Below are 27,509 nucleotides of genomic sequence, written 5' to 3' on the forward strand. Positions count from 1 at the left end.
TGCAGTGTTTCTAAACGGAACAAATGTATGACTTTCTCTTTTTATTTTAGCGCGTCAGGTTAAATTTCTTAATGCAGTGCATAAAAGTGTTGGATGGCAATTTTCTATATTTTTTTCTTTTTCAAGTTGTCTCTCAAGACAATTTATGGTAGTAGCAGGACAGGTTTTCATGCAGTGTCAGATCACAGGCCTTATATTGCCCCATACACACTGAGATTACTCGGGATTTCCTTAATCTTTTTGCCAGCATCATGCACAGTAGATGGGGGAAAGACTTACATTGGGTGTAGTCAGTTTAAGTTTGCTCTCCCTCCGAACCATATACATTCACCCGCTTATAGTAGAGCCTATCAAAACTCTGTTGAATATCATATGAATCCTTTACGTTGGTTTTGCCCTCTCCCAACTTGACTGTGTTGCAAGCATCAAATTCCAATTTGACATGTTTTCAGAAAATACTATATAGTTGGTGGGCCTACATTTCGAAAATCCCTCTTTTCTCCTTTTATCAGTCAGGCAAAGCAAATGAATATTTGTGTTCATACTGCAGTGTTTAAAGTCCATCTGCTCTACCAAACGGGGTCGAGCATAACGGGACACCATATCTTTATCATAAAAAGAAAATGTCATGATGTAGTTTGCAAATCGAGTTGTTCTCTCTCGCTCTCTCTTTTTTTATTTTTCTATTTTTTCCCTTTTTCTTTTTTTGTGGCCCTTAACTAATGTAAATCCTTCAACTTTGCTGCTGTGTTGTTCTGAAGCCTCTACTTTCAGGGCTCTTATTGTGGCAAGACGCGTGTCCAATGATATGTGTTCTTAGTGGGGGAACTGCAGAACTCTTGAAACGTTACAAAAGCTCCAAATCAACAACGGCCCTCGGTCCGCGCACTTTAAAAGGAGTAGTTCAGGCAGTGACTTTCGCTTACGGCCATACCACCCTGAGAACGCCCGATCTCGTCTGATCTCGGAAGCTAAGCAGGGTCGGGCCTGGTTAGTACTTGGATGGGAGACCGCCTGGGAATACCAGGTGCTGTAAGCTTTTCCAACCTGGCCCAGGGTGCACTTCTTGCCTTCCTTCCTCTTTCTTATTCTTTTTCACTGCCTACTCACACATTTACACTCCCATCTCTTTTACACACATTGTTCACTTCACACAACTTTCATTGCCCTTACTTTATATTCACTCTTTGCTTCTATTCACGACGACTGCCACTCACGCTCTTCAGCTCTTTTAAATTCACTGCAATCAAAGTCTTCTTTTTCTTTCAATTCAATCTTTTCATAAACCCCTGAAACATTCTTATAGTGGCTCTTGTTTTTAATTCATATCAAAACTGTCACCAATCAAAATGCACTGTTGACAGTTCCGTATTGTCACCTGCAGTGGCATATTCGAAGGACAACTTTGCGCACTCGCACACATTTACCAAAACATCCCCCGGAATATGTAAAACTAGAAAAAAAAAAAAAAACTTTTAAGTTTGAGTTTTAAAATATCCCTCAGTCCAGGTCCACGTTATTCCACCTTATCCACTATAAGGCTGCCCTCTGCTGGTCATCAGCCTAAAAAACTATATTCATTAATAATGAAAACATGTCTCTCCGGCAGAACCTTTGAGAACCTGAATCTAAAACACATAATCAAGCACATGATAATAATTCTCTGTCTCTGTATTTCTCACGCTTAAATGACACTCGAATTAAAGTAATTTTGCTCCACTTACAAAATAACAGCAAGGGCCGCTGAGCGAGTAAGTGACTTGTTTTTTTTTTTTAAATAATATAATTGAAAACTCTGCAGTGTTTCTAAACGGAACAAATGTATGACTTTCTCTTTTTATTTTAGCGCGTCAGGTTAAATTTCTTAATGCAGTGCATAAAAGTGTTGGATGGCAATTTTCTATATTTTTTTCTTTTTCAAGTTGTCTCTCAAGACAATTTATGGTAGTAGCAGGACAGGTTTTCATGCAGTGTCAGATCACAGGCCTTATATTGCCCCATACACACTGAGATTACTCGGGATTTCCTTAATCTTTTTGCCAGCATCATGCACAGTAGATGGGGGAAAGACTTACATTGGGTGTAGTCAGTTTAAGTTTGCTCTCCCTCCGAACCATATACATTCACCCGCTTATAGTAGAGCCTATCAAAACTCTGTTGAATATCAAATGAATCCTTTACGTTGGTTTTGCCCTCTCCCAACTTGACTGTGTTGCAAGCATCAAATTCCAATTTGACATGTTTTCAGAAAATACTATATAGTTGGTGGGCCTACATTTCGAAAATCCCTCTTTTCTGCTTTTATCAGTCAGGCAAAGCAAATGAATATTTGTGTTCATACTGCAGTGTTTAAAGTCCATCTGCTCTACCAAACGGGGTCGAGCATAACGGGACACCATATCTTTATCATAAAAAGAAAATGTCATGATGTAGTTTGCAAATCGAGTTGTTCTCTCTCGCTCTCTCTTTTTTTATTTTTCTATTTTTTCCCTTTTTCTTTTTTTGTGGCCCTTAACTAATGTAAATCCTTCAACTTTGCTGCTGTGTTGTTCTGAAGCCTCTACTTTCAGGGCTCTTATTGTGGCAAGACGCGTGTCCAATGATATGTGTTCTTAGTGGGGGAACTGCAGAACTCTTGAAACGTTACAAAAGCTCCAAATCAACAACGGCCCTCGGTCCGCGCACTTTAAAAGGAGTAGTTCAGGCAGTGACTTTCGCTTACGGCCATACCACCCTGAGAACGCCCGATCTCGTCTGATCTCGGAAGCTAAGCAGGGTCGGGCCTGGTTAGTACTTGGATGGGAGACCGCCTGGGAATACCAGGTGCTGTAAGCTTTTCCAACCTGGCCCAGGGTGCACTTCTTGCCTTCCTTCCTCTTTCTTATTCTTTTTCACTGCCTACTCACACATTTACACTCCCATCTCTTTTACACACATTGTTCACTTCACACAACTTTCATTGCCCTTACTTTATATTCACTCTTTGCTTCTATTCACGACGACTGCCACTCACGCTCTTCAGCTCTTTTAAATTCACTGCAATCAAAGTCTTCTTTTTCTTTCAATTCAATCTTTTCATAAACCCCTGAAACATTCTTATAGTGGCTCTTGTTTTTAATTCATATCAAAACCAATCAAAATGCACTGTTGACAGTTCCGTATTGTCACCTGCAGTGGCATATTCGAAGGACAACTTTGCGCACTCGCACACATTTACCAAAACATCCCCCGGAATATGTAAAACTAGAAAAAAAAAAAAAAAACTTTTTAAGTTTGAGTTTTAAAATATCCCTCAGTCCAGGTCCACGTTATTCCACCTTATCCACTATAAGGCTGCCCTCTGCTGGTCATCAGCCTAAAAAACTATATTCATTAATAATGAAAACATGTCTCTCCGGCAGAACCTTTGAGAACCTGAATCTAAAACACATAATCAAGCACATGATAATAATTCTCTGTCTCTGTATTTCTCACGCTTAAATGACACTCGAATTAAAGTAATTTTGCTCCACTTACAAAATAACAGCAAGGGCCGCTGAGCGAGTAAGTGACTTGTTTTTTTTTTTTTTTAATAATATAATTGAAAACTCTGCAGTGTTTCTAAACGGAACAAATGTATGACTTTCTCTTTTTATTTTAGCGCGTCAGGTTAAATTTCTTAATGCAGTGCATAAAAGTGTTGGATGGCAATTTTCTATATTTTTTTCTTTTTCAAGTTGTCTCTCAAGACAATTTATGGTAGTAGCAGGACAGGTTTTCATGCAGTGTCAGATCACAGGCCTTATATTGCCCCATACACACTGAGATTACTCGGGATTTCCTGAATCTTTTTGCCAGCATCATGCACAGTAGATGGGGGAAAGACTTACATTGGGTGTAGTCAGTTTAAGTTTGCTCTCCCTCCGAACCATATACATTCACCCGCTTATAGTAGAGCCTATCAAAACTCTGTTGAATATCATATGAATCCTTTACGTTGGTTTTGCCCTCTCCCAACTTGACTGTGTTGCAAGCATCAAATTCCAATTTGACATGTTTTCAGAAAATACTATATAGTTGGTGGGCCTACATTTCGAAAATCCCTCTTTTCTCCTTTTATCAGTCAGGCAAAGCAAATGAATATTTGTGTTCATACTGCAGTGTTTAAAGTCCATCTGCTCTACCAAACGGGGTCGAGCATAACGGGACACCATATCTTTATCATAAAAAGAAAATGTCATGATGTAGTTTGCAAATCGAGTTGTTCTCTCTCACTCTCTCTTTTTTTATTTTTCTATTTTTTCCCTTTTTCTTTTTTTGTGGCCCTTAACTAATGTAAATCCTTCAACTTTGCTGCTGTGTTGTTCTGAAGCCTCTTCTTTCAGGGCTCTTATTGTGGCAAGACGCGTGTCCAATGATATGTGTTCTTAGTGGGGGAACTGCAGAACTCTTGAAACGTTACAAAAGCTCCAAATCAACAACGGCCCTCGGTCCGCGCACTTTAAAAGGAGTAGTTCAGGCAGTGACTTTCGCTTACGGCCATACCACCCTGAGAACGCCCGATCTCGTCTGATCTCGGAAGCTAAGCAGGGTCGGGCCTGGTTAGTACTTGGATGGGAGACCGCCTGGGAATACCAGGTGCTGTAAGCTTTTCCAACCTGGCCCAGGGTGCACTTCTTGCCTTCCTTCCTCTTTCTTATTCTTTTTCACTGCCTACTCACACATTTACACTCCCATCTCTTTTACACACATTGTTCACTTCACACAACTTTCATTGCCCTTACTTTATATTCACTCTTTGCTTCTATTCACGACGACTGCCACTCACGCTCTTCAGCTCTTTTAAATTCACTGCAATCAAAGTCTTCTTTTTCTTTCAATTCAATCTTTTCATAAACCCCTGAAACATTCTTATAGTGGCTCTTGTTTTTAATTCATATCAAAACCAATCAAAATGCACTGTTGACAGTTCCGTATTGTCACCTGCAGTGGCATATTCGAAGGACAACTTTGCGCACTCGCACACATTTACCAAAACATCCCCCGGAATATGTAAAACTAGAAAAAAAAAAAAAAAAACTTTTTAAGTTTGAGTTTTAAAATATCCCTCAGTCCAGGTCCACGTTATTCCACCTTATCCACTATAAGGCTGCCCTCTGCTGGTCATCAGCCTAAAAAACTATATTCATTAATAATGAAAACATGTCTCTCCGGCAGAACCTTTGAGAACCTGAATCTAAAACACATAATCAAGCACATGATAATAATTCTCTGTCTCTGTATTTCTCACGCTTAAATGACACTCGAATTAAAGTAATTTTGCTCCACTTACAAAATAACAGCAAGGGCCGCTGAGCGAGTAAGTGACTTGTTTTTTTTTTTTTTTAATAATATAATTGAAAACTCTGCAGTGTTTCTAAACGGAACAAATGTATGACTTTCTCTTTTTATTTTAGCGCGTCAGGTTAAATTTCTTAATGCAGTGCATAAAAGTGTTGGATGGCAATTTTCTATATTTTTTTCTTTTTCAAGTTGTCTCTCAAGACAATTTATGGTAGTAGCAGGACAGGTTTTCATGCAGTGTCAGATCACAGGCCTTATATTGCCCCATACACACTGAGATTACTCGGGATTTCCTTAATCTTTTTGCCAGCATCATGCACAGTAGATGGGGGAAAGACTTACATTGGGTGTAGTCAGTTTAAGTTTGCTCTCCCTCCGAACCATATACATTCACCCGCTTATAGTAGAGCCTATCAAAACTCTGTTGAATATCAAATGAATCCTTTACGTTGGTTTTGCCCTCTCCCAACTTGACTGTGTTGCAAGCATCAAATTCCAATTTGACATGTTTTCAGAAAATACTATATAGTTGGTGGGCCTACATTTCGAAAATCCCTCTTTTCTGCTTTTATCAGTCAGGCAAAGCAAATGAATATTTGTGTTCATACTGCAGTGTTTAAAGTCCATCTGCTCTACCAAACGGGGTCGAGCATAACGGGACACCATATCTTTATCATAAAAAGAAAATGTCATGATGTAGTTTGCAAATCGAGTTGTTCTCTCTCGCTCTCTCTTTTTTTATTTTTCTATTTTTTCCCTTTTTCTTTTTTTGTGGCCCTTAACTAATGTAAATCCTTCAACTTTGCTGCTGTGTTGTTCTGAAGCCTCTACTTTCAGGGCTCTTATTGTGGCAAGACGCGTGTCCAATGATATGTGTTCTTAGTGGGGGAACTGCAGAACTCTTGAAACGTTACAAAAGCTCCAAATCAACAACGGCCCTCGGTCCGCGCACTTTAAAAGGAGTAGTTCAGGCAGTGACTTTCGCTTACGGCCATACCACCCTGAGAACGCCCGATCTCGTCTGATCTCGGAAGCTAAGCAGGGTCGGGCCTGGTTAGTACTTGGATGGGAGACCGCCTGGGAATACCAGGTGCTGTAAGCTTTTCCAACCTGGCCCAGGGTGCACTTCTTGCCTTCCTTCCTCTTTCTTATTCTTTTTCACTGCCTACTCACACATTTACACTCCCATCTCTTTTACACACATTGTTCACTTCACACAACTTTCATTGCCCTTACTTTATATTCACTCTTTGCTTCTATTCACGACGACTGCCACTCACGCTCTTCAGCTCTTTTAAATTCACTGCAATCAAAGTCTTCTTTTTCTTTCAATTCAATCTTTTCATAAACCCCTGAAACATTCTTATAGTGGCTCTTGTTTTTAATTCATATCAAAACCAATCAAAATGCACTGTTGACAGTTCCGTATTGTCACCTGCAGTGGCATATTCGAAGGACAACTTTGCGCACTCGCACACATTTACCAAAACATCCCCCGGAATATGTAAAACTAGAAAAAAAAAAAAAAAACTTTTTAAGTTTGAGTTTTAAAATATCCCTCAGTCCAGGTCCACGTTATTCCACCTTATCCACTATAAGGCTGCCCTCTGCTGGTCATCAGCCTAAAAAACTATATTCATTAATAATGAAAACATGTCTCTCCGGCAGAACCTTTGAGAACCTGAATCTAAAACACATAATCAAGCACATGATAATAATTCTCTGTCTCTGTATTTCTCACGCTTAAATGACACTCGAATTAAAGTAATTTTGCTCCACTTACAAAATAACAGCAAGGGCCGCTGAGCGAGTAAGTGACTTGTTTTTTTTTTTTTTTAATAATATAATTGAAAACTCTGCAGTGTTTCTAAACGGAACAAATGTATGACTTTCTCTTTTTATTTTAGCGCGTCAGGTTAAATTTCTTAATGCAGTGCATAAAAGTGTTGGATGGCAATTTTCTATATTTTTTTCTTTTTCAAGTTGTCTCTCAAGACAATTTATGGTAGTAGCAGGACAGGTTTTCATGCAGTGTCAGATCACAGGCCTTATATTGCCCCATACACACTGAGATTACTCGGGATTTCCTGAATCTTTTTGCCAGCATCATGCACAGTAGATGGGGGAAAGACTTACATTGGGTGTAGTCAGTTTAAGTTTGCTCTCCCTCCGAACCATATACATTCACCCGCTTATAGTAGAGCCTATCAAAACTCTGTTGAATATCATATGAATCCTTTACGTTGGTTTTGCCCTCTCCCAACTTGACTGTGTTGCAAGCATCAAATTCCAATTTGACATGTTTTCAGAAAATACTATATAGTTGGTGGGCCTACATTTCGAAAATCCCTCTTTTCTCCTTTTATCAGTCAGGCAAAGCAAATGAATATTTGTGTTCATACTGCAGTGTTTAAAGTCCATCTGCTCTACCAAACGGGGTCGAGCATAACGGGACACCATATCTTTATCATAAAAAGAAAATGTCATGATGTAGTTTGCAAATCGAGTTGTTCTCTCTCACTCTCTCTTTTTTTATTTTTCTATTTTTTCCCTTTTTCTTTTTTTGTGGCCCTTAACTAATGTAAATCCTTCAACTTTGCTGCTGTGTTGTTCTGAAGCCTCTTCTTTCAGGGCTCTTATTGTGGCAAGACGCGTGTCCAATGATATGTGTTCTTAGTGGGGGAACTGCAGAACTCTTGAAACGTTACAAAAGCTCCAAATCAACAACGGCCCTCGGTCCGCGCACTTTAAAAGGAGTAGTTCAGGCAGTGACTTTCGCTTACGGCCATACCACCCTGAGAACGCCCGATCTCGTCTGATCTCGGAAGCTAAGCAGGGTCGGGCCTGGTTAGTACTTGGATGGGAGACCGCCTGGGAATACCAGGTGCTGTAAGCTTTTCCAACCTGGCCCAGGGTGCACTTCTTGCCTTCCTTCCTCTTTCTTATTCTTTTTCACTGCCTACTCACACATTTACACTCCCATCTCTTTTACACACATTGTTCACTTCACACAACTTTCATTGCCCTTACTTTATATTCACTCTTTGCTTCTATTCACGACGACTGCCACTCACGCTCTTCAGCTCTTTTAAATTCACTGCAATCAAAGTCTTCTTTTTCTTTCAATTCAATCTTTTCATAAACCCCTGAAACATTCTTATAGTGGCTCTTGTTTTTAATTCATATCAAAACCAATCAAAATGCACTGTTGACAGTTCCGTATTGTCACCTGCAGTGGCATATTCGAAGGACAACTTTGCGCACTCGCACACATTTACCAAAACATCCCCCGGAATATGTAAAACTAGAAAAAAAAAAAAAAAAACTTTTTAAGTTTGAGTTTTAAAATATCCCTCAGTCCAGGTCCACGTTATTCCACCTTATCCACTATAAGGCTGCCCTCTGCTGGTCATCAGCCTAAAAAACTATATTCATTAATAATGAAAACATGTCTCTCCGGCAGAACCTTTGAGAACCTGAATCTAAAACACATAATCAAGCACATGATAATAATTCTCTGTCTCTGTATTTCTCACGCTTAAATGACACTCGAATTAAAGTAATTTTGCTCCACTTACAAAATAACAGCAAGGGCCGCTGAGCGAGTAAGTGACTTGTTTTTTTTTTTTTTTAATAATATAATTGAAAACTCTGCAGTGTTTCTAAACGGAACAAATGTATGACTTTCTCTTTTTATTTTAGCGCGTCAGGTTAAATTTCTTAATGCAGTGCATAAAAGTGTTGGATGGCAATTTTCTATATTTTTTTCTTTTTCAAGTTGTCTCTCAAGACAATTTATGGTAGTAGCAGGACAGGTTTTCATGCAGTGTCAGATCACAGGCCTTATATTGCCCCATACACACTGAGATTACTCGGGATTTCCTTAATCTTTTTGCCAGCATCATGCACAGTAGATGGGGGAAAGACTTACATTGGGTGTAGTCAGTTTAAGTTTGCTCTCCCTCCGAACCATATACATTCACCCGCTTATAGTAGAGCCTATCAAAACTCTGTTGAATATCAAATGAATCCTTTACGTTGGTTTTGCCCTCTCCCAACTTGACTGTGTTGCAAGCATCAAATTCCAATTTGACATGTTTTCAGAAAATACTATATAGTTGGTGGGCCTACATTTCGAAAATCCCTCTTTTCTGCTTTTATCAGTCAGGCAAAGCAAATGAATATTTGTGTTCATACTGCAGTGTTTAAAGTCCATCTGCTCTACCAAACGGGGTCGAGCATAACGGGACACCATATCTTTATCATAAAAAGAAAATGTCATGATGTAGTTTGCAAATCGAGTTGTTCTCTCTCGCTCTCTCTTTTTTTATTTTTCTATTTTTTCCCTTTTTCTTTTTTTGTGGCCCTTAACTAATGTAAATCCTTCAACTTTGCTGCTGTGTTGTTCTGAAGCCTCTACTTTCAGGGCTCTTATTGTGGCAAGACGCGTGTCCAATGATATGTGTTCTTAGTGGGGGAACTGCAGAACTCTTGAAACGTTACAAAAGCTCCAAATCAACAACGGCCCTCGGTCCGCGCACTTTAAAAGGAGTAGTTCAGGCAGTGACTTTCGCTTACGGCCATACCACCCTGAGAACGCCCGATCTCGTCTGATCTCGGAAGCTAAGCAGGGTCGGGCCTGGTTAGTACTTGGATGGGAGACCGCCTGGGAATACCAGGTGCTGTAAGCTTTTCCAACCTGGCCCAGGGTGCACTTCTTGCCTTCCTTCCTCTTTCTTATTCTTTTTCACTGCCTACTCACACATTTACACTCCCATCTCTTTTACACACATTGTTCACTTCACACAACTTTCATTGCCCTTACTTTATATTCACTCTTTGCTTCTATTCACGACGACTGCCACTCACGCTCTTCAGCTCTTTTAAATTCACTGCAATCAAAGTCTTCTTTTTCTTTCAATTCAATCTTTTCATAAACCCCTGAAACATTCTTATAGTGGCTCTTGTTTTTAATTCATATCAAAACCAATCAAAATGCACTGTTGACAGTTCCGTATTGTCACCTGCAGTGGCATATTCGAAGGACAACTTTGCGCACTCGCACACATTTACCAAAACATCCCCCGGAATATGTAAAACTAGAAAAAAAAAAAAAAAACTTTTTAAGTTTGAGTTTTAAAATATCCCTCAGTCCAGGTCCACGTTATTCCACCTTATCCACTATAAGGCTGCCCTCTGCTGGTCATCAGCCTAAAAAACTATATTCATTAATAATGAAAACATGTCTCTCCGGCAGAACCTTTGAGAACCTGAATCTAAAACACATAATCAAGCACATGATAATAATTCTCTGTCTCTGTATTTCTCACGCTTAAATGACACTCGAATTAAAGTAATTTTGCTCCACTTACAAAATAACAGCAAGGGCCGCTGAGCGAGTAAGTGACTTGTTTTTTTTTTTTTTTAATAATATAATTGAAAACTCTGCAGTGTTTCTAAACGGAACAAATGTATGACTTTCTCTTTTTATTTTAGCGCGTCAGGTTAAATTTCTTAATGCAGTGCATAAAAGTGTTGGATGGCAATTTTCTATATTTTTTTCTTTTTCAAGTTGTCTCTCAAGACAATTTATGGTAGTAGCAGGACAGGTTTTCATGCAGTGTCAGATCACAGGCCTTATATTGCCCCATACACACTGAGATTACTCGGGATTTCCTTAATCTTTTTGCCAGCATCATGCACAGTAGATGGGGGAAAGACTTACATTGGGTGTAGTCAGTTTAAGTTTGCTCTCCCTCCGAACCATATACATTCACCCGCTTATAGTAGAGCCTATCAAAACTCTGTTGAATATCATATGAATCCTTTACGTTGGTTTTGCCCTCTCCCAACTTGACTGTGTTGCAAGCATCAAATTCCAATTTGACATGTTTTCAGAAAATACTATATAGTTGGTGGGCCTACATTTCGAAAATCCCTCTTTTCTCCTTTTATCAGTCAGGCAAAGCAAATGAATATTTGTGTTCATACTGCAGTGTTTAAAGTCCATCTGCTCTACCAAACGGGGTCGAGCATAACGGGACACCATATCTTTATCATAAAAAGAAAATGTCATGATGTAGTTTGCAAATCGAGTTGTTCTCTCTCGCTCTCTCTTTTTTTATTTTTCTATTTTTTCCCTTTTTCTTTTTTTGTGGCCCTTAACTAATGTAAATCCTTCAACTTTGCTGCTGTGTTGTTCTGAAGCCTCTACTTTCAGGGCTCTTATTGTGGCAAGACGCGTGTCCAATGATATGTGTTCTTAGTGGGGGAACTGCAGAACTCTTGAAACGTTACAAAAGCTCCAAATCAACAACGGCCCTCGGTCCGCGCACTTTAAAAGGAGTAGTTCAGGCAGTGACTTTCGCTTACGGCCATACCACCCTGAGAACGCCCGATCTCGTCTGATCTCGGAAGCTAAGCAGGGTCGGGCCTGGTTAGTACTTGGATGGGAGACCGCCTGGGAATACCAGGTGCTGTAAGCTTTTCCAACCTGGCCCAGGGTGCACTTCTTGCCTTCCTTCCTCTTTCTTATTCTTTTTCACTGCCTACTCACACATTTACACTCCCATCTCTTTTACACACATTGTTCACTTCACACAACTTTCATTGCCCTTACTTTATATTCACTCTTTGCTTCTATTCACGACGACTGCCACTCACGCTCTTCAGCTCTTTTAAATTCACTGCAATCAAAGTCTTCTTTTTCTTTCAATTCAATCTTTTCATAAACCCCTGAAACATTCTTATAGTGGCTCTTGTTTTTAATTCATATCAAAACCAATCAAAATGCACTGTTGACAGTTCCGTATTGTCACCTGCAGTGGCATATTCGAAGGACAACTTTGCGCACTCGCACACATTTACCAAAACATCCCCCGGAATATGTAAAACTAGAAAAAAAAAAAAAAAACTTTTTAAGTTTGAGTTTTAAAATATCCCTCAGTCCAGGTCCACGTTATTCCACCTTATCCACTATAAGGCTGCCCTCTGCTGGTCATCAGCCTAAAAAACTATATTCATTAATAATGAAAACATGTCTCTCCGGCAGAACCTTTGAGAACCTGAATCTAAAACACATAATCAAGCACATGATAATAATTCTCTGTCTCTGTATTTCTCACGCTTAAATGACACTCGAATTAAAGTAATTTTGCTCCACTTACAAAATAACAGCAAGGGCCGCTGAGCGAGTAAGTGACTTGTTTTTTTTTTTTTTTAATAATATAATTGAAAACTCTGCAGTGTTTCTAAACGGAACAAATGTATGACTTTCTCTTTTTATTTTAGCGCGTCAGGTTAAATTTCTTAATGCAGTGCATAAAAGTGTTGGATGGCAATTTTCTATATTTTTTTCTTTTTCAAGTTGTCTCTCAAGACAATTTATGGTAGTAGCAGGACAGGTTTTCATGCAGTGTCAGATCACAGGCCTTATATTGCCCCATACACACTGAGATTACTCGGGATTTCCTTAATCTTTTTGCCAGCATCATGCACAGTAGATGGGGGAAAGACTTACATTGGGTGTAGTCAGTTTAAGTTTGCTCTCCCTCCGAACCATATACATTCACCCGCTTATAGTAGAGCCTATCAAAACTCTGTTGAATATCATATGAATCCTTTACGTTGGTTTTGCCCTCTCCCAACTTGACTGTGTTGCAAGCATCAAATTCCAATTTGACATGTTTTCAGAAAATACTATATAGTTGGTGGGCCTACATTTCGAAAATCCCTCTTTTCTCCTTTTATCAGTCAGGCAAAGCAAATGAATATTTGTGTTCATACTGCAGTGTTTAAAGTCCATCTGCTCTACCAAACGGGGTCGAGCATAACGGGACACCATATCTTTATCATAAAAAGAAAATGTCATGATGTAGTTTGCAAATCGAGTTGTTCTCTCTCGCTCTCTCTTTTTTTATTTTTCTATTTTTTCCCTTTTTCTTTTTTTGTGGCCCTTAACTAATGTAAATCCTTCAACTTTGCTGCTGTGTTGTTCTGAAGCCTCTACTTTCAGGGCTCTTATTGTGGCAAGACGCGTGTCCAATGATATGTGTTCTTAGTGGGGGAACTGCAGAACTCTTGAAACGTTACAAAAGCTCCAAATCAACAACGGCCCTCGGTCCGCGCACTTTAAAAGGAGTAGTTCAGGCAGTGACTTTCGCTTACGGCCATACCACCCTGAGAACGCCCGATCTCGTCTGATCTCGGAAGCTAAGCAGGGTCGGGCCTGGTTAGTACTTGGATGGGAGACCGCCTGGGAATACCAGGTGCTGTAAGCTTTTCCAACCTGGCCCAGGGTGCACTTCTTGCCTTCCTTCCTCTTTCTTATTCTTTTTCACTGCCTACTCACACATTTACACTCCCATCTCTTTTACACACATTGTTCACTTCACACAACTTTCATTGCCCTTACTTTATATTCACTCTTTGCTTCTATTCACGACGACTGCCACTCACGCTCTTCAGCTCTTTTAAATTCACTGCAATCAAAGTCTTCTTTTTCTTTCAATTCAATCTTTTCATAAACCCCTGAAACATTCTTATAGTGGCTCTTGTTTTTAATTCATATCAAAACCAATCAAAATGCACTGTTGACAGTTCCGTATTGTCACCTGCAGTGGCATATTCGAAGGACAACTTTGCGCACTCGCACACATTTACCAAAACATCCCCCGGAATATGCAAAACTAGAAAAAAAAAAAAAAAAAATTAAGTTTGAATTTTAAAATATCCCTCAGTCCAGGTCCACGTTATTCCACCTTATCCACTATAAGGCTGCCCTCTGCTGGTCATCAGCCTAAAAAACTATATTCATTAATAATGAAAACATGTCTCTCCGGCAGAACCTTTGAGAACCTGAATCTAAAACACATAATCAAGCACATGATAATAATTCTCTGTCTCTGTATTTCTCACGCTTAAATGACACTCGAATTAAAGTAATTTTGCTCCACTTACAAAATAACAGCAAGGGCCGCTGAGCGAGTAAGTGACTTGTTTTTTTTTTTTTTTAATAATATAATTGAAAACTCTGCAGTGTTTCTAAACGGAACAAATGTATGACTTTCTCTTTTTATTTTAGCGCGTCAGGTTAAATTTCTTAATGCAGTGCATAAAAGTGTTGGATGGCAATTTTCTATATTTTTTTCTTTTTCAAGTTGTCTCTCAAGACAATTTATGGTAGTAGCAGGACAGGTTTTCATGCAGTGTCAGATCACAGGCCTTATATTGCCCCATACACACTGAGATTACTCGGGATTTCCTGAATCTTTTTGCCAGCATCATGCACAGTAGATGGGGGAAAGACTTACATTGGGTGTAGTCAGTTTAAGTTTGCTCTCCCTCCGAACCATATACATTCACCCGCTTATAGTAGAGCCTATCAAAACTCTGTTGAATATCATATGAATCCTTTACGTTGGTTTTGCCCTCTCCCAACTTGACTGTGTTGCAAGCATCAAATTCCAATTTGACATGTTTTCAGAAAATACTATATAGTTGGTGGGCCTACATTTCGAAAATCCCTCTTTTCTCCTTTTATCAGTCAGGCAAAGCAAATGAATATTTGTGTTCATACTGCAGTGTTTAAAGTCCATCTGCTCTACCAAACGGGGTCGAGCATAACGGGACACCATATCTTTATCATAAAAAGAAAATGTCATGATGTAGTTTGCAAATCGAGTTGTTCTCTCTCGCTCTCTCTTTTTTTATTTTTCTATTTTTTCCCTTTTTCTTTTTTTGTGGCCCTTAACTAATGTAAATCCTTCAACTTTGCTGCTGTGTTGTTCTGAAGCCTCTTCTTTCAGGGCTCTTATTGTGGCAAGACGCGTGTCCAATGATATGTGTTCTTAGTGGGGGAACTGCAGAACTCTTGAAACGTTACAAAAGCTCCAAATCAACAACGGCCCTCGGTCCGCGCACTTTAAAAGGAGTAGTTCAGGCAGTGACTTTCGCTTACGGCCATACCACCCTGAGAACGCCCGATCTCGTCTGATCTCGGAAGCTAAGCAGGGTCGGGCCTGGTTAGTACTTGGATGGGAGACCGCCTGGGAATACCAGGTGCTGTAAGCTTTTCCAACCTGGCCCAGGGTGCACTTCTTGCCTTCCTTCCTCTTTCTTATTCTTTTTCACTGCCTACTCACACATTTACACTCCCATCTCTTTTACACACATTGTTCACTTCACACAACTTTCATTGCCCTTACTTTATATTCACTCTTTGCTTCTATTCACGACGACTGCCACTCACGCTCTTCAGCTCTTTTAAATTCACTGCAATCAAAGTCTTCTTTTTCTTTCAATTCAATCTTTTCATAAACCCCTGAAACATTCTTATAGTGGCTCTTGTTTTTAATTCATATCAAAACCAATCAAAATGCACTGTTGACAGTTCCGTATTGTCACCTGCAGTGGCATATTCGAAGGACAACTTTGCGCACTCGCACACATTTACCAAAACATCCCCCGGAATATGTAAAACTAGAAAAAAAAAAAAAAAACTTTTTAAGTTTGAGTTTTAAAATATCCCTCAGTCCAGGTCCACGTTATTCCACCTTATCCACTATAAGGCTGCCCTCTGCTGGTCATCAGCCTAAAAAACTATATTCATTAATAATGAAAACATGTCTCTCCGGCAGAACCTTTGAGAACCTGAATCTAAAACACATAATCAAGCACATGATAATAATTCTCTGTCTCTGTATTTCTCACGCTTAAATGACACTCGAATTAAAGTAATTTTGCTCCACTTACAAAATAACAGCAAGGGCCGCTGAGCGAGTAAGGGACTTTTTTTTTTTTTTAAATAATATAATTGAAAACTCTGCAGTGTTTCTAAACGGAACAAATGTATGACTTTCTCTTTTTATTTTAGCGCGTCAGGTTAAATTTCTTAATGCAGTGCATAAAAGTGTTGGATGGCAATTTTCTATATTTTTTTCTTTTTCAAGTTGTCTCTCAAGACAATTTATGGTAGTAGCAGGACAGGTTTTCATGCAGTGTCAGATCACAGGCCTTATATTGCCCCATACACACTGAGATTACTCGGGATTTCCTGAATCTTTTTGCCAGCATCATGCACAGTAGATGGGGGAAAGACTTACATTGGGTGTAGTCAGTTTAAGTTTGCTCTCCCTCCGAACCATATACATTCACCCGCTTATAGTAGAGCCTATCAAAACTCTGTTGAATATCATATGAATCCTTTACGTTGGTTTTGCCCTCTCCCAACTTGACTGTGTTGCAAGCATCAAATTCCAATTTGACATGTTTTCAGAAAATACTATATAGTTGGTGGGCCTACATTTCGAAAATCCCTCTTTTCTCCTTTTATCAGTCAGGCAAAGCAAATGAATATTTGTGTTCATACTGCAGTGTTTAAAGTCCATCTGCTCTACCAAACGGGGTCGAGCATAACGGGACATCATATCTTTATCATAAAAAGAAAATGTCATGATGTAGTTTGCAAATCGAGTTGTTCTCTCTCGCTCTCTCTTTTTTTATTTTTCTATTTTTTCCCTTTTTCTTTTTTTGTGGCCCTTAACTAATGTAAATCCTTCAACTTTGCTGCTGTGTTGTTCTGAAGCCTCTACTTTCAGGGCTCTTATTGTGGCAAGACGCGTGTCCAATGATATGTGTTCTTAGTGGGGGAACTGCAGAACTCTTGAAACGTTACAAAAGCTCCAAATCAACAACGGCCCTCGGTCCGCGCACCTTAAAAGGAGTAGTTCAGGCAGTGACTTTCGCTTACGGCCATACCACCCTGAGAACGCCCGATCTCGTCTGATCTCGGAAGCTAAGCAGGGTCGGGCCTGGTTAGTACTTGGATGGGAGACCGCCTGGGAATACCAGGTGCTGTAAGCTTTTCCAACCTGGCCCAGGGTGCACTTCTTGCCTTCCTTCCTCTTTCTTATTCTTTTTCACTGCCTACTCACACATTTACACTCCCATCTCTTTTACACACATTGTTCACTTCACACAACTTTCATTGCCCTTACTTTATATTCACTCTTTGCTTCTATTCACGACGACTGCCACTCACGCTCTTCAGCTCTTTTAAATTCACTGCAATCAAAGTCTTCTTTTTCTTTCAATTCAATCTTTTCATAAACCCCTGAAACATTCTTATAGTGGCTCTTGTTTTTAATTCATATCAAAACCAATCAAAATGCACTGTTGACAGTTCCGTATTGTCACCTGCAGTGGCATATTCGAAGGACAACTTTGCGCACTCGCACACATTTACCAAAACATCCCCCGGAATATGTAAAACTAGAAAAAAAAAAAAAAAACTTTTTAAGTTTGAGTTTTAAAATATCCCTCAGTCCAGGTCCACGTTATTCCACCTTATCCACTATAAGGCTGCCCTCTGCTGGTCATCAGCCTAAAAAACTATATTCATTAATAATGAAAACATGTCTCTCCGGCAGAACCTTTGAGAACCTGAATCTAAAACACATAATCAAGCACATGATAATAATTCTCTGTCTCTGTATTTCTCACGCTTAAATGACACTCGAATTAAAGTAATTTTGCTCCACTTACAAAATAACAGCAAGGGCCGCTGAGCGAGTAAGTGACTTGTTTTTTTTTTTTTTTAATAATATAATTGAAAACTCTGCAGTGTTTCTAAACGGAACAAATGTATGACTTTCTCTTTTTATTTTAGCGCGTCAGGTTAAATTTCTTAATGCAGTGCATAAAAGTGTTGGATGGCAATTTTCTATATTTTTTTCTTTTTCAAGTTGTCTCTCAAGACAATTTATGGTAGTAGCAGGACAGGTTTTCATGCAGTGTCAGATCACAGGCCTTATATTGCCCCATACACACTGAGATTACTCGGGATTTCCTTAATCTTTTTGCCAGCATCATGCACAGTAGATGGGGGAAAGACTTACATTGGGTGTAGTCAGTTTAAGTTTGCTCTCCCTCCGAACCATATACATTCACCCGCTTATAGTAGAGCCTATCAAAACTCTGTTGAATATCAAATGAATCCTTTACGTTGGTTTTGCCCTCTCCCAACTTGACTGTGTTGCAAGCATCAAATTCCAATTTGACATGTTTTCAGAAAATACTATATAGTTGGTGGGCCTACATTTCGAAAATCCCTCTTTTCTGCTTTTATCAGTCAGGCAAAGCAAATGAATATTTGTGTTCATACTGCAGTGTTTAAAGTCCATCTGCTCTACCAAACGGGGTCGAGCATAACGGGACACCATATCTTTATCATAAAAAGAAAATGTCATGATGTAGTTTGCAAATCGAGTTGTTCTCTCTCGCTCTCTCTTTTTTTATTTTTCTATTTTTTCCCTTTTTCTTTTTTTGTGGCCCTTAACTAATGTAAATCCTTCAACTTTGCTGCTGTGTTGTTCTGAAGCCTCTACTTTCAGGGCTCTTATTGTGGCAAGACGCGTGTCCAATGATATGTGTTCTTAGTGGGGGAACTGCAGAACTCTTGAAACGTTACAAAAGCTCCAAATCAACAACGGCCCTCGGTCCGCGCACTTTAAAAGGAGTAGTTCAGGCAGTGACTTTCGCTTACGGCCATACCACCCTGAGAACGCCCGATCTCGTCTGATCTCGGAAGCTAAGCAGGGTCGGGCCTGGTTAGTACTTGGATGGGAGACCGCCTGGGAATACCAGGTGCTGTAAGCTTTTCCAACCTGGCCCAGGGTGCACTTCTTGCCTTCCTTCCTCTTTCTTATTCTTTTTCACTGCCTACTCACACATTTACACTCCCATCTCTTTTACACACATTGTTCACTTCACACAACTTTCATTGCCCTTACTTTATATTCACTCTTTGCTTCTATTCACGACGACTGCCACTCACGCTCTTCAGCTCTTTTAAATTCACTGCAATCAAAGTCTTCTTTTTCTTTCAATTCAATCTTTTCATAAACCCCTGAAACATTCTTATAGTGGCTCTTGTTTTTAATTCATATCAAAACTGTCACCAATCAAAATGCACTGTTGACAGTTCCGTATTGTCACCTGCAGTGGCATATTCGAAGGACAACTTTGCGCACTCGCACACATTTACCAAAACATCCCCCGGAATATGTAAAACTAGAAAAAAAAAAAAAAACTTTTAAGTTTGAGTTTTAAAATATCCCTCAGTCCAGGTCCACGTTATTCCACCTTATCCACTATAAGGCTGCCCTCTGCTGGTCATCAGCCTAAAAAACTATATTCATTAATAATGAAAACATGTCTCTCCGGCAGAACCTTTGAGAACCTGAATCTAAAACACATAATCAAGCACATGATAATAATTCTCTGTCTCTGTATTTCTCACGCTTAAATGACACTCGAATTAAAGTAATTTTGCTCCACTTACAAAATAACAGCAAGGGCCGCTGAGCGAGTAAGTGACTTGTTTTTTTTTTTTTTTAATAATATAATTGAAAACTCTGCAGTGTTTCTAAACGGAACAAATGTATGACTTTCTCTTTTTATTTTAGCGCGTCAGGTTAAATTTCTTAATGCAGTGCATAAAAGTGTTGGATGGCAATTTTCTATATTTTTTTCTTTTTCAAGTTGTCTCTCAAGACAATTTATGGTAGTAGCAGGACAGGTTTTCATGCAGTGTCAGATCACAGGCCTTATATTGCCCCATACACACTGAGATTACTCGGGATTTCCTGAATCTTTTTGCCAGCATCATGCACAGTAGATGGGGGAAAGACTTACATTGGGTGTAGTCAGTTTAAGTTTGCTCTCCCTCCGAACCATATACATTCACCCGCTTATAGTAGAGCCTATCAAAACTCTGTTGAATATCATATGAATCCTTTACGTTGGTTTTGCCCTCTCCCAACTTGACTGTGTTGCAAGCATCAAATTCCAATTTGACATGTTTTCAGAAAATACTATATAGTTGGTGGGCCTACATTTCGAAAATCCCTCTTTTCTCCTTTTATCAGTCAGGCAAAGCAAATGAATATTTGTGTTCATACTGCAGTGTTTAAAGTCCATCTGCTCTACCAAACGGGGTCGAGCATAACGGGACACCATATCTTTATCATAAAAAGAAAATGTCATGATGTAGTTTGCAAATCGAGTTGTTCTCTCTCGCTCTCTCTTTTTTTATTTTTCTATTTTTTCCCTTTTTCTTTTTTTGTGGCCCTTAACTAATGTAAATCCTTCAACTTTGCTGCTGTGTTGTTCTGAAGCCTCTACTTTCAGGGCTCTTATTGTGGCAAGACGCGTGTCCAATGATATGTGTTCTTAGTGGGGGAACTGCAGAACTCTTGAAACGTTACAAAAGCTGCAAATCAACAACGGCCCTCGGTCCGCGCACCTTAAAAGGAGTAGTTCAGGCAGTGACTTTCGCTTACGGCCATACCACCCTGAGAACGCCCGATCTCGTCTGATCTCGGAAGCTAAGCAGGGTCGGGCCTGGTTAGTACTTGGATGGGAGACCGCCTGGGAATACCAGGTGCTGTAAGCTTTTCCAACCTGGCCCAGGGTGCACTTCTTGCCTTCCTTCCTCTTTCTTATTCTTTTTCACTGCCTACTCACACATTTACACTCCCATCTCTTTTACACACATTGTTCACTTCACACAACTTTCATTGCCCTTACTTTATATTCACTCTTTGCTTCTATTCACGACGACTGCCACTCACGCTCTTCAGCTCTTTTAAATTCACTGCAATCAAAGTCTTCTTTTTCTTTCAATTCAATCTTTTCATAAACCCCTGAAACATTCTTATAGTGGCTCTTGTTTTTAATTCATATCAAAACCAATCAAAATGCACTGTTGACAGTTCCGTATTGTCACCTGCAGTGGCATATTCGAAGGACAACTTTGCGCACTCGCACACATTTACCAAAACATCCCCCGGAATATGTAAAACTAGAAAAAAAAAAAATAAATTAAGTTTGAGTTTTAAAATATCCCTCAGTCCAGGTCCACGTTATTCCACCTTATCCACTATAAGGCTGCCCTCTGCTGGTCATCAGCCTAAAAAACTATATTCATTAATAATGAAAACATGTCTCTCCGGCAGAACCTTTGAGAACCTGAATCTAAAACACATAATCAAGCACATGATAATAATTCTCTGTCTCTGTATTTCTCACGCTTAAATGACACTCGAATTAAAGTAATTTTGCTCCACTTACAAAATAACAGCAAGGGCCGCTGAGCGAGTAAGGGACTTTTTTTTTTTTTTAAATAATATAATTGAAAACTCTGCAGTGTTTCTAAACGGAACAAATGTATGACTTTCTCTTTTTATTTTAGCGCGTCAGGTTAAATTTCTTAATGCAGTGCATAAAAGTGTTGGATGGCAATTTTCTATATTTTTTTCTTTTTCAAGTTGTCTCTCAAGACAATTTATGGTAGTAGCAGGACAGGTTTTCATGCAGTGTCAGATCACAGGCCTTATATTGCCCCATACACACTGAGATTACTCGGGATTTCCTGAATCTTTTTGCCAGCATCATGCACAGTAGATGGGGGAAAGACTTACATTGGGTGTAGTCAGTTTAAGTTTGCTCTCCCTCCGAACCATATACATTCACCCGCTTATAGTAGAGCCTATCAAAACTCTGTTGAATATCATATGAATCCTTTACGTTGGTTTTGCCCTCTCCCAACTTGACTGTGTTGCAAGCATCAAATTCCAATTTGACATGTTTTCAGAAAATACTATATAGTTGGTGGGCCTACATTTCGAAAATCCCTCTTTTCTCCTTTTATCAGTCAGGCAAAGCAAATGAATATTTGTGTTCATACTGCAGTGTTTAAAGTCCATCTGCTCTACCAAACGGGGTCGAGCATAACGGGACACCATATCTTTATCATAAAAAGAAAATGTCATGATGTAGTTTGCAAATCGAGTTGTTCTCTCTCGCTCTCTCTTTTTTTATTTTTCTATTTTTTCCCTTTTTCTTTTTTTGTGGCCCTTAACTAATGTAAATCCTTCAACTTTGCTGCTGTGTTGTTCTGAAGCCTCTACTTTCAGGGCTCTTATTGTGGCAAGACGCGTGTCCAATGATATGTGTTCTTAGTGGGGGAACTGCAGAACTCTTGAAACGTTACAAAAGCTCCAAATCAACAACGGCCCTCGGTCCGCGCACCTTAAAAGGAGTAGTTCAGGCAGTGACTTTCGCTTACGGCCATACCACCCTGAGAACGCCCGATCTCGTCTGATCTCGGAAGCTAAGCAGGGTCGGGCCTGGTTAGTACTTGGATGGGAGACCGCCTGGGAATACCAGGTGCTGTAAGCTTTTCCAACCTGGCCCAGGGTGCACTTCTTGCCTTCCTTCCTCTTTCTTATTCTTTTTCACTGCCTACTCACACATTTACACTCCCATCTCTTTTACACACATTGTTCACTTCACACAACTTTCATTGCCCTTACTTTATATTCACTCTTTGCTTCTATTCACGACGACTGCCACTCACGCTCTTCAGCTCTTTTAAATTCACTGCAATCAAAGTCTTCTTTTTCTTTCAATTCAATCTTTTCATAAACCCCTGAAACATTCTTATAGTGGCTCTTGTTTTTAATTCATATCAAAACCAATCAAAATGCACTGTTGACAGTTCCGTATTGTCACCTGCAGTGGCATATTCGAAGGACAACTTTGCGCACTCGCACACATTTACCAAAACATCCCCCGGAATATGTAAAACTAGAAAAAAAAAAAAAAAACTTTTTAAGTTTGAGTTTTAAAATATCCCTCAGTCCAGGTCCACGTTATTCCACCTTATCCACTATAAGGCTGCCCTCTGCTGGTCATCAGCCTAAAAAACTATATTCATTAATAATGAAAACATGTCTCTCCGGCAGAACCTTTGAGAACCTGAATCTAAAACACATAATCAAGCACATGATAATAATTCTCTGTCTCTGTATTTCTCACGCTTAAATGACACTCGAATTAAAGTAATTTTGCTCCACTTACAAAATAACAGCAAGGGCCGCTGAGCGAGTAAGTGACTTGTTTTTTTTTTTTTTTAATAATATAATTGAAAACTCTGCAGTGTTTCTAAACGGAACAAATGTATGACTTTCTCTTTTTATTTTAGCGCGTCAGGTTAAATTTCTTAATGCAGTGCATAAAAGTGTTGGATGGCAATTTTCTATATTTTTTTCTTTTTCAAGTTGTCTCTCAAGACAATTTATGGTAGTAGCAGGACAGGTTTTCATGCAGTGTCAGATCACAGGCCTTATATTGCCCCATACACACTGAGATTACTCGGGATTTCCTTAATCTTTTTGCCAGCATCATGCACAGTAGATGGGGGAAAGACTTACATTGGGTGTAGTCAGTTTAAGTTTGCTCTCCCTCCGAACCATATACATTCACCCGCTTATAGTAGAGCCTATCAAAACTCTGTTGAATATCAAATGAATCCTTTACGTTGGTTTTGCCCTCTCCCAACTTGACTGTGTTGCAAGCATCAAATTCCAATTTGACATGTTTTCAGAAAATACTATATAGTTGGTGGGCCTACATTTCGAAAATCCCTCTTTTCTGCTTTTATCAGTCAGGCAAAGCAAATGAATATTTGTGTTCATACTGCAGTGTTTAAAGTCCATCTGCTCTACCAAACGGGGTCGAGCATAACGGGACACCATATCTTTATCATAAAAAGAAAATGTCATGATGTAGTTTGCAAATCGAGTTGTTCTCTCTCGCTCTCTCTTTTTTTATTTTTCTATTTTTTCCCTTTTTCTTTTTTTGTGGCCCTTAACTAATGTAAATCCTTCAACTTTGCTGCTGTGTTGTTCTGAAGCCTCTACTTTCAGGGCTCTTATTGTGGCAAGACGCGTGTCCAATGATATGTGTTCTTAGTGGGGGAACTGCAGAACTCTTGAAACGTTACAAAAGCTCCAAATCAACAACGGCCCTCGGTCCGCGCACTTTAAAAGGAGTAGTTCAGGCAGTGACTTTCGCTTACGGCCATACCACCCTGAGAACGCCCGATCTCGTCTGATCTCGGAAGCTAAGCAGGGTCGGGCCTGGTTAGTACTTGGATGGGAGACCGCCTGGGAATACCAGGTGCTGTAAGCTTTTCCAACCTGGCCCAGGGTGCACTTCTTGCCTTCCTTCCTCTTTCTTATTCTTTTTCACTGCCTACTCACACATTTACACTCCCATCTCTTTTACACACATTGTTCACTTCACACAACTTTCATTGCCCTTACTTTATATTCACTCTTTGCTTCTATTCACGACGACTGCCACTCACGCTCTTCAGCTCTTTTAAATTCACTGCAATCAAAGTCTTCTTTTTCTTTCAATTCAATCTTTTCATAAACCCCTGAAACATTCTTATAGTGGCTCTTGTTTTTAATTCATATCAAAACCAATCAAAATGCACTGTTGACAGTTCCGTATTGTCACCTGCAGTGGCATATTCGAAGGACAACTTTGCGCACTCGCACACATTTACCAAAACATCCCCCGGAATATGTAAAACTAGAAAAAAAAAAAAAAAACTTTTTAAGTTTGAGTTTTAAAATATCCCTCAGTCCAGGTCCACGTTATTCCACCTTATCCACTATAAGGCTGCCCTCTGCTGGTCATCAGCCTAAAAAACTATATTCATTAATAATGAAAACATGTCTCTCCGGCAGAACCTTTGAGAACCTGAATCTAAAACACATAATCAAGCACATGATAATAATTCTCTGTCTCTGTATTTCTCACGCTTAAATGACACTCGAATTAAAGTAATTTTGCTCCACTTACAAAATAACAGCAAGGGCCGCTGAGCGAGTAAGGGACTTTTTTTTTTTTTTAAATAATATAATTGAAAACTCTGCAGTGTTTCTAAACGGAACAAATGTATGACTTTCTCTTTTTATTTTAGCGCGTCAGGTTAAATTTCTTAATGCAGTGCATAAAAGTGTTGGATGGCAATTTTCTATATTTTTTTCTTTTTCAAGTTGTCTCTCAAGACAATTTATGGTAGTAGCAGGACAGGTTTTCATGCAGTGTCAGATCACAGGCCTTATATTGCCCCATACACACTGAGATTACTCGGGATTTCCTGAATCTTTTTGCCAGCATCATGCACAGTAGATGGGGGAAAGACTTACATTGGGTGTAGTCAGTTTAAGTTTGCTCTCCCTCCGAACCATATACATTCACCCGCTTATAGTAGAGCCTATCAAAACTCTGTTGAATATCATATGAATCCTTTACGTTGGTTTTGCCCTCTCCCAACTTGACTGTGTTGCAAGCATCAAATTCCAATTTGACATGTTTTCAGAAAATACTATATAGTTGGTGGGCCTACATTTCGAAAATCCCTCTTTTCTCCTTTTATCAGTCAGGCAAAGCAAATGAATATTTGTGTTCATACTGCAGTGTTTAAAGTCCATCTGCTCTACCAAACGGGGTCGAGCATAACGGGACACCATATCTTTATCATAAAAAGAAAATGTCATGATGTAGTTTGCAAATCGAGTTGTTCTCTCTCGCTCTCTCTTTTTTTATTTTTCTATTTTTTCCCTTTTTCTTTTTTTGTGGCCCTTAACTAATGTAAATCCTTCAACTTTGCTGCTGTGTTGTTCTGAAGCCTCTACTTTCAGGGCTCTTATTGTGGCAAGACGCGTGTCCAATGATATGTGTTCTTAGTGGGGGAACTGCAGAACTCTTGAAACGTTACAAAAGCTCCAAATCAACAACGGCCCTCGGTCCGCGCACCTTAAAAGGAGTAGTTCAGGCAGTGACTTTCGCTTACGGCCATACCACCCTGAGAACGCCCGATCTCGTCTGATCTCGGAAGCTAAGCAGGGTCGGGCCTGGTTAGTACTTGGATGGGAGACCGCCTGGGAATACCAGGTGCTGTAAGCTTTTCCAACCTGGCCCAGGGTGCACTTCTTGCCTTCCTTCCTCTTTCTTATTCTTTTTCACTGCCTACTCACACATTTACACTCCCATCTCTTTTACACACATTGTTCACTTCACACAACTTTCATTGCCCTTACTTTATATTCACTCTTTGCTTCTATTCACGACGACTGCCACTCACGCTCTTCAGCTCTTTTAAATTCACTGCAATCAAAGTCTTCTTTTTCTTTCAATTCAATCTTTTCATAAACCCCTGAAACATTCTTATAGTGGCTCTTGTTTTTAATTCATATCAAAACCAATCAAAATGCACTGTTGACAGTTCCGTATTGTCACCTGCAGTGGCATATTCGAAGGACAACTTTGCGCACTCGCACACATTTACCAAAACATCCCCCGGAATATGTAAAACTAGAAAAAAAAAAAATAAATTAAGTTTGAGTTTTAAAATATCCCTCAGTCCAGGTCCACGTTATTCCACCTTATCCACTATAAGGCTGCCCTCTGCTGGTCATCAGCCTAAAAAACTATATTCATTAATAATGAAAACATGTCTCTCCGGCAGAACCTTTGAGAACCTGAATCTAAAACACATAATCAAGCACATGATAATAATTCTCTGTCTCTGTATTTCTCACGCTTAAATGACACTCGAATTAAAGTAATTTTGCTCCACTTACAAAATAACAGCAAGGGCCGCTGAGCGAGTAAGGGACTTTTTTTTTTTTTTAAATAATATAATTGAAAACTCTGCAGTGTTTCTAAACGGAACAAATGTATGACTTTCTCTTTTTATTTTAGCGCGTCAGGTTAAATTTCTTAATGCAGTGCATAAAAGTGTTGGATGGCAATTTTCTATATTTTTTTCTTTTTCAAGTTGTCTCTCAAGACAATTTATGGTAGTAGCAGGACAGGTTTTCATGCAGTGTCAGATCACAGGCCTTATATTGCCCCATACACACTGAGATTACTCGGGATTTCCTGAATCTTTTTGCCAGCATCATGCACAGTAGATGGGGGAAAGACTTACATTGGGTGTAGTCAGTTTAAGTTTGCTCTCCCTCCGAACCATATACATTCACCCGCTTATAGTAGAGCCTATCAAAACTCTGTTGAATATCATATGAATCCTTTACGTTGGTTTTGCCCTCTCCCAACTTGACTGTGTTGCAAGCATCAAATTCCAATTTGACATGTTTTCAGAAAATACTATATAGTTGGTGGGCCTACATTTCGAAAATCCCTCTTTTCTCCTTTTATCAGTCAGGCAAAGCAAATGAATATTTGTGTTCATACTGCAGTGTTTAAAGTCCATCTGCTCTACCAAACGGGGTCGAGCATAACGGGACACCATATCTTTATCA

The 27,509-nt window shown here is 39.5% G+C and overlaps 15 non-coding genes across 15 annotated transcripts; all 15 read left to right on the forward strand.

Moving 5' to 3' along the window:
• Positions 1-920: 920 nt before the first annotated feature.
• Positions 921-1,039, forward strand: LOC136693021 (5S ribosomal RNA). Its single transcript, XR_010802053.1, has one exon. It is a non-coding gene; the product is annotated as a 5S ribosomal RNA (ribosomal RNA).
• Positions 1,040-2,716: 1,677 nt separating this feature from the next.
• LOC136693022 (5S ribosomal RNA) lies at positions 2,717-2,835 on the forward strand. Its single transcript, XR_010802054.1, has one exon. It is a non-coding gene; the product is annotated as a 5S ribosomal RNA (ribosomal RNA).
• Positions 2,836-4,510: 1,675 nt separating this feature from the next.
• Positions 4,511-4,629, forward strand: LOC136693023 (5S ribosomal RNA). The gene has a single exon (XR_010802055.1). It is a non-coding gene; the product is annotated as a 5S ribosomal RNA (ribosomal RNA).
• Positions 4,630-6,305: 1,676 nt separating this feature from the next.
• LOC136693024 (5S ribosomal RNA) lies at positions 6,306-6,424 on the forward strand. Its single transcript, XR_010802056.1, has one exon. It is a non-coding gene; the product is annotated as a 5S ribosomal RNA (ribosomal RNA).
• A 1,675-nt stretch (positions 6,425-8,099) lies between these two features.
• LOC136693025 (5S ribosomal RNA) lies at positions 8,100-8,218 on the forward strand. Its single transcript, XR_010802057.1, has one exon. It is a non-coding gene; the product is annotated as a 5S ribosomal RNA (ribosomal RNA).
• A 1,676-nt stretch (positions 8,219-9,894) lies between these two features.
• On the forward strand, positions 9,895-10,013 carry LOC136693026 (5S ribosomal RNA). Its single transcript, XR_010802058.1, has one exon. It is a non-coding gene; the product is annotated as a 5S ribosomal RNA (ribosomal RNA).
• A 1,675-nt stretch (positions 10,014-11,688) lies between these two features.
• Positions 11,689-11,807, forward strand: LOC136693027 (5S ribosomal RNA). Its single transcript, XR_010802059.1, has one exon. It is a non-coding gene; the product is annotated as a 5S ribosomal RNA (ribosomal RNA).
• Positions 11,808-13,482: 1,675 nt separating this feature from the next.
• LOC136693028 (5S ribosomal RNA) lies at positions 13,483-13,601 on the forward strand. Its single transcript, XR_010802060.1, has one exon. It is a non-coding gene; the product is annotated as a 5S ribosomal RNA (ribosomal RNA).
• A 1,673-nt stretch (positions 13,602-15,274) lies between these two features.
• LOC136693029 (5S ribosomal RNA) lies at positions 15,275-15,393 on the forward strand. Its single transcript, XR_010802061.1, has one exon. It is a non-coding gene; the product is annotated as a 5S ribosomal RNA (ribosomal RNA).
• Positions 15,394-17,065: 1,672 nt separating this feature from the next.
• Positions 17,066-17,184, forward strand: LOC136693031 (5S ribosomal RNA). Its single transcript, XR_010802063.1, has one exon. It is a non-coding gene; the product is annotated as a 5S ribosomal RNA (ribosomal RNA).
• A 1,675-nt stretch (positions 17,185-18,859) lies between these two features.
• LOC136693032 (5S ribosomal RNA) lies at positions 18,860-18,978 on the forward strand. The gene has a single exon (XR_010802064.1). It is a non-coding gene; the product is annotated as a 5S ribosomal RNA (ribosomal RNA).
• A 1,679-nt stretch (positions 18,979-20,657) lies between these two features.
• On the forward strand, positions 20,658-20,776 carry LOC136693033 (5S ribosomal RNA). The gene has a single exon (XR_010802065.1). It is a non-coding gene; the product is annotated as a 5S ribosomal RNA (ribosomal RNA).
• A 1,668-nt stretch (positions 20,777-22,444) lies between these two features.
• LOC136693034 (5S ribosomal RNA) lies at positions 22,445-22,563 on the forward strand. The gene has a single exon (XR_010802066.1). It is a non-coding gene; the product is annotated as a 5S ribosomal RNA (ribosomal RNA).
• Positions 22,564-24,238: 1,675 nt separating this feature from the next.
• Positions 24,239-24,357, forward strand: LOC136693035 (5S ribosomal RNA). The gene has a single exon (XR_010802067.1). It is a non-coding gene; the product is annotated as a 5S ribosomal RNA (ribosomal RNA).
• A 1,672-nt stretch (positions 24,358-26,029) lies between these two features.
• Positions 26,030-26,148, forward strand: LOC136693036 (5S ribosomal RNA). Its single transcript, XR_010802068.1, has one exon. It is a non-coding gene; the product is annotated as a 5S ribosomal RNA (ribosomal RNA).
• The last annotated feature ends 1,361 nt before the right edge of the window (positions 26,149-27,509 follow it).

Source organism: Hoplias malabaricus, chromosome 3 (genome assembly GCF_029633855.1).
Source record: "Hoplias malabaricus isolate fHopMal1 chromosome 3, fHopMal1.hap1, whole genome shotgun sequence".
Classification (NCBI taxonomy): domain Eukaryota; kingdom Metazoa; phylum Chordata; class Actinopteri; order Characiformes; family Erythrinidae; genus Hoplias; species Hoplias malabaricus.